Here is a 13320-nt window from a genome sequence, read left to right as displayed (position 1 = left end):
ACTGAGAACTGAAATCTCCTCCAGAGTTTTCCAGACAAACAAAATTAAAGGAGTTCATCACCATTAAACTGGCCTCATGAGAAATGCTAAAGGAACTTGGTTAAGCTGAAAATAAATGGCACTAATTACACAAAAACTTATAAAAGTAAAAGTCTCACTGGTAATGTAAATATATAGTAAAGATAATAAATTAATCACCTATAAAGCTAGTATGAAGGTTAAAAGAGAAAAATAGTAAAAACTAATGACAACTATAATTGACAAAATGATTTAAAATGTGACATAAAAAAACACTTTTTCTGTGGGAGTAAAAATGCAGCTTTAAAATGCTTTCAAACTTGCTTTGAGATAGCCTGTTATACATACAGATTGTTACATGTGAACTTCAAAGTAACTCACAAAGAAAAAATATTTTGTAGAAACACAAATAACCTTTAAAACAAAGACCATAGCAAGAGACAAAGAAAGGCACTACATAAGGATAACGGGATCAATCAAACAGGAGGATATAACAATTGTAAATATCTATGTTGGAACGTTGGAATATCTAAATACATAAAGAAAATTTTAGCAAACATAAAGGGAGAAATTAACAGTAATATAATAATAGTAGGAACTTTAACACCCATTTACTTCAATGAATAGATCACCTAGGCAGAAAATCAACTAGGAAGCAGTGGCTTTGATCAGCACATTAAGCCAGATGACTTAACAGGTATATATAGAACATTCCATTCAACAAAACAAAGCAAAACAAAACAAAATAGAATACACTTTTCAAGTGCACATGAAATATTCTCCAGAATAGTTCACATGTTAGTTCAAAACACATTTCCCAATAAATTTAAGAAGACTGAAGTCATATCAAAGCATTTTTTTTCTGACCACAATACAAAACTAGCAGTCAATTAAAGAAAGTAAATTGGAAAAAGAGCAAATAGTATGAGGCTAAACAACATGCTACCAAACAACAATGGGTCAAAAAGAAATCAAAGAGAAATTTTAATAATACATGGAGATAAATGAAAATGAAAACAAAAAAGTCAAAAATCTTTAGGACCAAGCAAAAGGTAGTTTTGATAGAGAAATATATAGCAATACAGGCCTACTTCAGAATATAAGAAACATCTTAAACATACAATTTAACCTTATACCTAAAGGAAATAGCAAAAGAGGAACAAATCCCATCTTAAAGGATACTGAAAATGCATTTGACAAAATATAATATTCATTCATGATAAAAACTTTTAACAAAGTTGGTTTAGAAGGAACATATCTCAACATAATAAAGACCATATATAACAAGCCCACACCTAACATCATACTCAATAAGTAAAAAAGCTGAATAGTTTTCTTCTAGGATTAGAAATAAGACAAGAATGGCCACCATGGCCACTTTTATTCAACACAGTATTTGAAGTTCTAGTCAAAGCAATTAAGAAAAAAAAAAAAAGAAAATAACATATCCAAATTGGAAAAAAAGAGGTAAAATTCTCACTATATGTACACAACATAATTGTATATAAATATATAGATTTATGTACATAAATTATCTAAATAAGTTATCTATATATGATATATGTAACTATATATATCTGTTTTTATATATATATATATGTGTATATATATATAGTGTGTGTGTGTCCTCCAAAAAGTTGTTAGAACTGATACATGAATTCAGCAAATTTTCAGGGTCCAAAATCAACATACAAAAATTGTTACATTTTTATACACTAACAGTGAACTACCAGAAAGGGAAATTAAGTAAATAATCTCATTTACAATTGCCTCAAAAAGAATAAAATACCTGGAAATAAATCTAATCAAAGAGGTGAAAGATCTGTGCTCTGAAAACTATATTAGTGAAAGAATTTGAAGATAATAAAATACCTGAAAATATATACCATGCTCACAGATTTGAAGAATTAATATTGTTAAGTTGATGAGCAACTATTACCCAGAGAAATCTACAGATTTGATGGAATCTCTATCAAAATGCCAATGGCATTTTCACAGAAATAGAGCACAGAGCCCTAAAATTTGTATGAAACTATAACTGACCCTGAATACCCAAAGCCTCCTTTTTTTTTTCACCCAAAGCAATCTTGAGGGGAAAAAAAAAAGAAAAAAGCTGAAGGAATGACTCTTCCTGACTTAAGCTATAATACAAAGGCATAATAATTAAAACAGTATGACATTGGCATAAAAACAGCAACATAGATCAATGAAACAGTATAGAAAGCCCAGAAATAAACTCATGTGTAAAATGGTCACAGGAGCCAAATGGCAAGGATCCAAATATATAGCCAGTGGGGAAATGATGGTCCCTTCAATAAATGGTGCTGGGAGAACTGGATAGTCATATGCAAAAGAATGAAACTAAACCACTATCTTACACCAGACACAAAAATTAACTCAAAATGGGCTAAAACCTTGAATGTAAGACTTGAAGTTATAAAACTCTTAGATAAAAATAGGCAGTAGCAACTTGATATCAGTCTTGGTAGATTTTTTAGCTCTGACTCCAAAAGCAAAGGGAACAAAAGCAAATTTAAGCAAGTGGGACTACATGATACTAAAGTTTCTGCACAGCACAAAAAAATGCAACATACTGAATGGGAGAAAGTATTTGCAGTCAGATCTAAAAAAAAAAAATGTGTAATCTAAAAATATAATGGAACAAACAAAACAAAACTCATAGATACATAGAAAAGAACTGGTGTTTGCCAAACTGAATGGGGGTTGTGGAGTGGATGAAATGGGTGAGGGAGTTATATTTCCATTTACAAAATAAAGTATAGGGTGTAGTATACAACAAAGTAAGTACAATCAGTAATATCATATAGCATACTGGAAAGTTGTTGAGACAGTGGATCTTGAGGGTTCTCATCAGAAGAAAAAAATATGTAACTTTGTGTGGTGGCAGATGATGGCTGGACATGGAACAATAATAATTTCGCCATGTATATCAATGTCTAAACACCATGTTAGAAATGGAATTCAATAATGTTATAGATCAAATGCATGTCAAATTAAAAAAATAGCTTAGAGTTTAAAAAAAGAACTCTTGAGGAGAATAGTTATTTCATTTACTCAAATATATCATTTCTGTTGCTAACCTCTCCTTCTGGATGTTCTAGTGTTTTAAGTTGCCTACTGATATAATTTCCCTTCGGTCTTAAGACTTTCTTTACCAACAATTTTAAAACATACTTGCTAGCTATGAATTGTCTCAGTTTTTCTTCATCTGAGAATATCTTTATTTCACCTTCATTTCTGAAGCATATTTTCACTGGGTATAGGATTTAACATTGACAGTTTTATTTTTTTCCTAATACTTTAAATATGCACACCAGTTCCCTCTTGGACTTCATGGTTTCTAATGAGAAAAATTTTAATTCTTATCCTCTTAAGCTAATGTTTCTTTCCTTGCTACCAATGCAGCTCTCAATGCCATGAAACTGTGATCTGGGGTATGAGGAAAAAGAAAAAGGTTTAAAAAAACTACATGGGATTTTCTCTCCTCACTCTGAGCATTAGACATTTCCTGTTCCTTAAGCCATATATAAGAAGATTCACTTCTAGCTATCTCTATCCTGATACTCAAACCAGACTTCCAGCTCAGTTAAATTTATGTGGTGGACTAAAGACATTTGTGAGGAAAATTAAAAATAAGCTCATGTAGGTTTAATAGTGCTTCGAATTTTGGCATTCTTCTCTGGCCCAGAAGTTTCTATCTATTTTTCAGTCCTTAGATACCTTTCCTATGCATCCTGTCCAGATTTTAGTTTTGCATTTCATGGGAGAGTCAGGGCAGCATATGTGGACACCATATCACCTGCACAGAATCCTATAGAAATTACTTATGCCTTCTTCTAGGACTAAGGAAATAAGGATTAAAGATCTACAGAAATAATTAAATAAAAAGTGAAAGCAAACAACAAAAAATTTTGTTTCTACCTTACAGTTTTATTCTACATTTCAGTTAATACACAGAGTATTTCAATATACACAAATATACCGCTACGAATTGCTGTATTTATACCATCTTATACATAAGTATTTTATGTTTGGGGCCAGCCTTCAATTTATCCTAAGCAACAGACATTAACTTGAAACCCAATTCCGGATTACGGGGGAAGGAAAGGCCAGCCCCTGCAGGGTGGTGGGTCCGGCGGGTCTGGTGTGGGAGAGCAGGAGTTTTGGCAAGGGCTTCAGGAGGACTCCCAGGGCGTACAGGAGCTGGGGGCTAGAGCCCCGGGCCTGGGCAGCTGGGGTTGAACGGGCCTTCTAGCTCCGTGTTTCCCACCTCACGCCGCCACCGCTTCTGGCAGTCTCAGCTCTCCTGCTGAGGCAATGTCATCCCTGTAGCCACCCATCTGCTGAACAATGGTAGTGGGGTAGGAGTTCTGCAGTCTCTGGAGCATATGATTGCGGCAGTGAGAAGCAGAGTGCTGGAGATTCACAGCCATTTCCCCCACAAACCTATTATCTTGATTAGTTGGAGTACAGGAGCTTTGGTGGCCTGTCACGTGTCAGAAATGGAGTACGTCACTGTGGCTGTCTTCCTTGGGTTCCCTTTACTTAACGTGGATGGCCCCAGAGGGGATGTGGATGATCCCCGTGTGGATATGAAGACTTCAGTCCTCTTTGCCATTGGGCAGAATTCCTTGCAGTGTTATCCCAAAGCCATGGAGGATCTCCGGGAGAAGATTCAGTCTGAGAACAGCCTGGCGGTGGTTGGAGGAGCTGATGATAATCTCAGAATACATAAAGCAAAGCAGGAATCAGAGGGGCTGACTCAGAGCATGGTGGACAGGTGTATTCAGGATGAGATCGTGGACTTTCTGACTGGAGTGCTGACTTGCACCGAGGGGCATATGGGCTCTGACCCCACGATCAGGATGCTAAGAAGAAGCCTCAGGATGCAGCCCACAGACACTTGGCCTTTGAGGTCCCTGAGTGGGGCAGTCGGCCTGCCTCACCAGCTAGCTGCCAAGCTGCCTGCCTCACCCTCAGGCTTGGAGGATCTTTCCAGTGTATCTAGCAGCCCCACCTCAAGTCCCAAGACCAAAGTGACCGCAATGACCTCTGCCCAGAAGTCCAGTCAGATCGGGAGCTCTCAGCTCCTGAAGAGACATGTGCAGCAGACAGAAGCTGTGCTGACTCACAAACAAGCTCAAGTTCCCATTTCATCAGAACAAACAGAAGAGGCAGAGAAAGAAGATCTTAGGGTCCAGCTGAAGCGCCATCATCCCTCTAGTCCTCTTCCTGGCAGTAAGACCTCCAAGCGACCTAACATTAAGGTGTCCCTTATCTCTCAAGGGGACTCAGCTGGAGGGCCTTGTACTCCTTCCCAAAGAGGAGTTCCAGAAGCTGAGGGAGGGAAGCCCATCACCATGATGCTGGGGGCAGGCTTCAGCTGGGGCCAAGGATCTCACAGGACTTCTCACCACCAAGTCAAGTGCTTCTGAAGGGGAAGTCTCAGCCAGCCTAGCCTCCTCAGTGTCCAGCAGCACAGCACCTGGTGCCTTCCACACACTCCAGAGCTGCCTGGTGGCCACCTCTCCTGGGAGCTCCCTCCCTCCCACATCAGCCAGCAGCCTCTTCAAAGCCTCAGCTTCAGCTTGCAGGATATCAGCAGCAAGACCTCTGGCCTCCCAACAAATCCTTCCCCAGGGCCAGCCCCACAGGCCACCAGTGTGAAGTTGCCCACCCCCATGCAGAGCCTGGATGCCATCACCATGGGCACCAGAACCATTGTTCATACCATTCCTGTGGCCACCACTCTCTCCTCCTTGGGAGCCACTCCTGGTGGGAAGCCCACAGCCATCCACCAGCTGCTGACCAATGGGGGCCTTGCTAAGTTGGCAAGCAGCCTCCCCAGCCTGGCTCAGATCTCTAACCAAGCATCAGGCTTGAAGGTCCCTACCACCATTACTCTGACACTGCATGGCCAACTGAGCCGAATCACTACACTGAGCCCCATGGGCTCGAGAGCAGCCCCAACAGAAGAGCCCAGCTCCCAGGCTCTGCCCTCCAGCTTGCAGCGCCTGCCTCCAGCACTTGAAGCTGCTGTGCGATATAGCCTCCTTTACCAGGTTGGTGATGGCTACCGTGCAGTGAGCCCTGGGCACACGTGCTGTCTTGCTGAGCTGTCCACTTGTCTGAAGACCTCTTAAGACCTCCATTTTTGCCTCCCTGCCATCTGTCTTCAGAATGGGCCTCAGGGTCTCATGAAACCATTAGGCTAGCAGCAAGGGAAACATTGTCCACTGGCACCTATGGGTCTATATCCCAGAATCACCAGGTTCCTCTGCAGATCTGGCTGTGCATGAGTCAGAGGCACTTCTTCTCCAGCATTAGCTGTGACTTGACCTAAGTAGCAGTGTTGGACTGCTCGCGACATTTAATGAAGGAGTTCCTTTTGGAAGTCTGTGCCGCCCCCATGCCAAGTTGGTTGGAGACATCCACATGCTCTGGGGCTTTTATGGAGTTAGAATTGAGAGCCCTTTGCTGAAAACTGGATCATCCTGGCCTACCGACAGTTGTGCAGTACCAGAGGGCTGGTTTTGGACATCACTGTTGCTTTCCCTGAGCAGCCATGTGAGAACGTGCCCCATGCAGCTTCTCCCTCTTAAGAACCATATCAGATATTGAGTAACCTGCTGAGACCTGGGCACTCCTAAGTTCAAATCCATGATAAAGTAAAGAGGACTGGGCTGTTATCTTTTAATTCCTTTGGTCAGTATAGATGGGTAACAGCTATTGCCAGGAAGTAAAAGATGGCCTGGCCCCTTATTTTCATCATGCTTCAGGGATTTCCTGTATCCAGAAAACTTACAGGGCTAAAAAGGCTGAAGAATAGGAATGGGACAAATGAAGTGGCTTAAAGGCTGTGCCAGTAAGTTCTGTGGAGAAAACTTGGGGTATGAGGCTTTGCACCTAGTACCTGAGGAACTGTTGATTCGACATGGAGATGAGGAAAATTTGCCAAGTTACAGGGAAGAAACCCCAACCCCTGAAAATGCCATCTCCAGTGCTTGGAAGTGAAATGGAAACAGCTAAGTTAACATCTTGGCTGTCCCAGGAAGTTCAGCATTAGGATGACCAAGGCCACGTTTTAGTGTTTGTTTCCATTCCATGCACCTTCTTGTCTTCTTGCTTAGAAGTGAGAAGGTTATTGGCATTGACTCTACTGTGTGGGGCTCCTGGTACCAGCCTGAGCCCTGGAGAAGTGATCACTGAAGATGGAGCTCTGAGCCCCTCCTTACGTCTTCACGATACTTGTACACCAAAGAAGTTTTAGATTTGGTGTCATACCTGTCCTCTAGATCAGGTTGCCTGCCCTTCCCTACTCTACAATGTTTCCAGCCAAGGTGATAATAAATAGAGCAACCCAGGTGTGACTCTAACTCTGTTCAGTATCTGTAGGCAGGAAGGTCCACAGCATGCCATGGCAGTGGTCCAGGGTTTTGACCTGTGGTGTAACATATATGCAAACCAGGCTGTCTGTCTTTAGTCCAGGAGCTTTACCTGCCTGTCTAACTGGAAGCCAGGAGAGAGAACCTCTTGTGTAGGAGTCTGAGACATGGCAGAAAGGGGTACTGTGGGCAGGGGGGTGGTATGTGTGATAGAATAGAAAGAACATCCTGAACACCAGGCCCTCCCTCCCTAACCTCTTGCAGAGCTGATCTCAGCAGTGGTTTGCACAAAATTAGGCTTTGTTCTCTCATTAGCTGGTAGGTAACTGCTCTCAGAAATTCATTTAGTAAGTTTGAGGAGGATATTAAATCTGAAAGTGACATCCATGGGTCAGGGGTTTAGTAACTTTACAGGTAGGATTATACATCAATAGAAACCAAAGACAATAAGACTGAGACTTTGTGAAGCTTTTAGGAATCATTTAGGACAGGCAGAGGGTCCTGAACAACTCATTCATGACTTAGGAGTATGGCCTAGACAGTGCTAGAGTGGTTGCTCCTAAAAGATACTGGCCTAGTCTATGCTGGGGCCCAAGGAGAAACTAATGCATCGTCCTGTGTTTGTGTAAACCCTAGTATGCTTCCCATGGATGAGGCTTGAGTTGTACACCTTGAAGAAAGCCAAACCTGTAAAGGGGAGTTGTGAGAACATTGACTCTTGTTCACCTTGGAGGGACAGGCTAAAGGGGGAGATGGCTGAAGTCCATAAGTCATATTCTTCAATGCCACACTTCTGCACCCAGAAGCAGCTCTTTCTTCTACCTATCATGAGCCAGACCTGGAGTCCATAACCTCAGATGGCAATACTACTGGCTGAGAATGTAGAAGGATCAAGAAAGCTTTAGTTAAATTCTTGACATTCAACATGACAGGTGCATGTCGATGCCCTATGGAAGATGTCCTTGTGCTTTAAGAAGAGGTCACTGGGCAGCCCAGGTGGCTCAGCGGTTTAGCGCAGCCTTCAGCCCAGGGCCTGATCCCAAAGACAAGTCCCACATCAGGCTCCCTGCATGAAGCCTGCTTCTCCTTCTGATTGTGTCTCTGCCTGCCTCTCTCTGTCTCTCTCTCTCTCTCTCTTTCCCACTCTCCCTCCCTCTCTCTCTGATGAATAAATAAATAAAATCTTAAAAAATAAAAGAGGTCACTGATGGAGGAAGATCTCCTACCTGTTCTTGGCTCCACCAGTAGAACAATCTTGGGGTGGGTGGGTTATAGAACTGAGCTGCTGTCTCGATTCTGCTCTTACATTAGCAAAAAAATAAAAGCAACTTTGGATTTCTTAAAAAAAAATCCGGGATCCCTGGGTGGTGCAGCGGTTTAGTGCCTTTGGCCCAGGGCGTGATCCTGGAGACCCAGGATCGAATCCCACGTCGGGCTCCCAGTGCATGGAGCCTGCTTCTCCCTCTGCCTGTGTCTCTGCCTCTCTCTCTCTCTCTCTCTGTGTGTGTGTGACTATCACAAATAAATAAAAATTAAAAAAAAATCCAATTCTGTTATCCAACCTATCCATCCAACTGTGGGAATGATGTTGTCAGTTGTTTTTGGTTTCTATGTCCAAAGCCATTCCAAAAAATCTTTGAACTTATAAACATATGATGGATAAAAGCATTGAGATATATTCATATGCCATAAGAATATTAGGTCTGTCCAAGGTGTGCCTGGATGGTTCATTTGGTTAAGTGTCCAACTCTTGATTTCAGCTCAGGTCATGATCTCAGGGTCATGAGACCAAGCACCATGTCAGCCTCCACCCTGAGCATGGAGCCTGCTCTCTCCCTCTCCCTTTGCCCCTTCTCCCCCACTAGCCCTCTGTCTCTAATAAAAAAAAAATTATTAGGTCTGTCCAAAAATGTTCCTGAGTCAAATAATTTAAAAAGGGTATGTCACCCAAACCCTGAACCAGTTTTCCTGTACTGGCTAATACTCAAATCCCAGCTTCTATATCAGAGTCATTATAGTGCTTCTCAAGCAATAGTTTCATTTTCTGTGAGAATCATATACACAATCACTGAGAAATATTTGTAGTCACTATACAATGAGGCTGTAGACAATTTGGAACACCTGCCCTATAATATTGATGAATGCTAAAATTTACTTCATATTAATTATAAGACATTTTATAAGAAAAATTATAGTCATCTGAATGGCTGATACTTTTATGAAACAAAACCACCAATTTTACAATATTTTCACAGCTAGGAACCAGAGTATACAATTTTATGTTGCAATGTAATAAAGAACATGTTATCATCAATCCAAACTATGTTTTTTATACATAAAATGAAATCCTGGAACTTTAAGTGTAACAGTGGGTAAATGAAAATACTTTATACTTTTAATTAAATTTCAGAGTCAATCAGTGGAGGGATAAGCAAGATGTGCTACCTTTGCCAAACTATCATTTTATGTAACTACCTTGCGGGAAAACCACTATTAATGGTTTTGAGAGTCCTTAATGCCTTAGGGCTCTCTTCATTTGCTAAGACATGATAATCAGCTATGCCAGGCTGTGTGGGCTTTGTCTCTGCCAACTCATGAATATATTTCTCAAAAAGTTTCATAAACAGAAGGGAAGATAAGCTGTTTCTGTCTTCAGAGCCTTCTGTTAAGAATTTAGAAACTCTCTTGTTTGGAAAGAAAAAAATAAATAGAAGCCAAATTGAAAATGTCAGTCCCTAGCAGGAAAATACATTTAGGTCATATTCAAATCTAAATGATCTTAACATTGTAAGAAAAAAAAGGCAACATTATAATTTCTAATCCAAAATATTTGAACTTCTAAAACATATGTTAGTGAGGTATATTCTTCTGAGCTCTCTAAACTCCGTGAGAAAGGATCATATTATTCTCCTGCTTTCCTAAAATAGTGTTAAAAATAACCTGGATTTTTTTTTGTTGTTTTTTATGGTTTATTCTTTCAAATTTTTTCAACTGAATTTCTTACTTGTAAACTTCTTTTACATTGATGTTTAGGGGAGAATAAGTTAATTTTCAAAATGAAGAGGCAGAAATATGTGCTTGTTATTTTTTAATTTATGCTGCTACTACAACATCAAGAGGCAGAAATATATGCCTGTTATTTTTAATGTATACTGCTAATACAAGATCATCACTATACTAAAATCATAATATGGAAGAATGCAAAAATTGCCTCAAAACCATCCTTTCATTGTGGCCATATTCTTTATTAGTAAATCATTTGGTTATATGGTTTTCTTTGACCAATGAGACATTAGCAAATGTGAAATGCTGGGGCTGGTTTGCTGGTTCCTTTAGGAAATGTAGTAGAGTTAAAGAAGTATCTCCCAGATCCTCCTTGGAGAAAGAATTTACTGTCCAACTTCAGAAAGTACAGTTAGTAAATAATCTATAGTTATCAGTTCCTTCAGAGTCAGCCTCAATGATTCATGTTCCTGGAGGTGAAGCCTTTCTAGTATTCACTATTCACTCTAGAACTCCATGATGAACTGGAAGAGGGACTCAGTGGACCAGTTTCACAGTTTGACTTCTCTCTTTCCAACTATGGTGTTGTTGTTGTTGCTGTTGTGTTGTTGCTGTTGTTGTTTGGCTTCTTTTTATAGGTATTGGTCACAAATAAATAACTTGCACTTCACAGTTCAACTCCAGATATGATTCCAGAAAACTCAACTTGAGACTCCATTAAAATGTGAACAAGCTTGGTTTAGTTTACTGGAAGAGAAGATAGTATCTGGAGAATATATGAGCTATATCAGCTGAAGCTCTACTGGAACAACCAGCCCTAGCTAACTGGTTTTCTGATTGAAAACATATGAGTGAGCCCAGCTGAGATGAACAGAAGAATCACCCAACTTAGCCCAACCCAAACTGCTGACCTATGGTTTGTGCTTTGATTAATAGTTGTTTAAAAACAAAAACAAACAAACAAAACAAAACCCTACTTTGTTTTGTGGTAGTTTATTACAGAGGAGAGTTAACATAAAAAAGATTAATAATTAAAATTAAAGAGCTGCTGAACAAAATTTTAAACCATGCAACACCGATTTACTGACTTAAATATAAGTTGAAGTAGCAAAAGGGCCAAGGGCTTGAATCAAAAGGGTATGAGTTAAACAAGGAAGAGACCACTGGGCTCCCAACTGTCTACAAGCAGAAAGCACACTGGCACAGCTATTTAGTAGCAAATATGGACTATTTGTTAGGAAATATAAAGGAAGTCTTGGAGAAAAGAGTTTATAAACCTGAGAGCAGAGCCAAGAGATTTGAAGAATGTTTAATGGGGGAGGATTCCTAGAGAAAATTGGAGGGAAAAAAATGACACAGGAGTCATTTCCAGGGAGCCAAATCTATGCCTAATAAAGACAGATCATTTGTTACCAGAGAAGGTAGCCTTTATAATATGTGCCAGCTGGATTTCAGAATGCCAAGGAGCAGCAACTGTTAGAGGAATAGAAATGTCCATAGCAGATAACGCCCTGTCTCAACATTATATGTTGGGTGAGTCAGATGCAGAAGACATCTTTTTAGTTCATCAGTTTCTGTATTCAAGAAACATCCTTAATACATAATTAAAGTACATGAAATCCTGGACTTCAAGGCTGATACAACGGTTTTACTCAATTTATGGAGGTTTCTAGAATGGCAATAAGGAAACTTTTTATGTGGAACGACTGTGAATAATTTATGGCCAATGGTAAGACTGTTTAGTAGTTTGTAAAAATGGCTACAAAGGTTTTCTCTCCCTTGGTCCATGTCCTTCAGGAATAAGTTTTCATCATGACTTTAAGATTGGCCATGTTGCTGGATTTACCAATAGGATAATAAGCAAATGTAACACAAGCATATGCTTAAAATTGCTTGTGTTTTAGGGCAAGTTCACTTGTTGAATTTGGGAAACATGGCACCATATGAACAGCCTAACTTGTCGGCCAGTGAGAGATGTCATGGAACAAAGATGAATCCTGAACTGAGGCTGCCCTAGAACAACAGGCGCTTTCTTCCACAGCTGACTGGCAGCTGACAGCATAAATATGGGTGATTCAGCTGAGATGTGTAGAACTACCCAGCTGTACCAACCCAAATAACCACCCCACAAAATCTGTAGCCAAATACAGTATTTAAAACCAGTAGGTTTTGGGGTAGGTACACAGAAAGTTAACTAAATCAAATATAAAATATATCCTAAATTAATAGTTTCATGAACATTAAGCCCATAATATAGTGCAAAGGAAAATTTAAATTCAATAATGTAACACAACTGTTAAGCTGCTGTATTCATTAGTATTTCAGATTTAATTCCATTTCATCAAAGTTTAATTTTACTTGAGAATACAAACATATTATTATGACAATATATCACACTTGATAGCTTAATTCATGAAAACATTCAAGTAACATGTATTTCAATTAATTATTATCATGATTGCTTATCAGCTCATGGGCATATGAGTCAATGATTTTTGATAATTTGATACTTTTAAAATATGAATTAGAATGTTTTATATAACTGTACTTCTCATTTTGAAGTAGTATATTCAATATTTAAGAATTTTCTGCTTCTTTAGAAAAAGCAAAAAAAATCATCAAACTATCATGTCTGTTGAGAATAAAGAACTTGGGGGTGAGGGTTAAAACTATTGCTCAGTTATACAATTCCTTTATGTGCCAGCAACAGCTGGGCAATCCACTTTCCGTCAAAACTATCTACAGTAAGAAGCTTGCCCACGGCCAAGTCAATAATTATAGAATCAAATGGTTCATCAACTTTCTTCCAAGGTTTAATTTGGCACACAGTACTTTGAAAAATAAAACCATTATAAAATATTATTATGACTCCTGAATTTAATATCCAGCTAGT

The 13320-nt window shown here is 39.5% G+C and overlaps 1 pseudogene; it reads left to right on the top strand.

Annotated features, from left to right (window-relative positions):
- Positions 1–2735: 2735 nt before the first annotated feature.
- On the top strand, positions 2736–6979 carry LOC112671742 (KAT8 regulatory NSL complex subunit 3-like; annotated as a pseudogene).
- The last annotated feature ends 6341 nt before the right edge of the window (positions 6980–13320 follow it).

This window comes from Canis lupus, chromosome 32, assembly GCF_003254725.2.
Source record: "Canis lupus dingo isolate Sandy chromosome 32, ASM325472v2, whole genome shotgun sequence".
Classification (NCBI taxonomy): domain Eukaryota; kingdom Metazoa; phylum Chordata; class Mammalia; order Carnivora; family Canidae; genus Canis; species Canis lupus.
The sequence above is the reverse complement of the archived record's forward strand: the minus strand, read 5'-3'. Positions and strand labels throughout refer to the sequence as shown.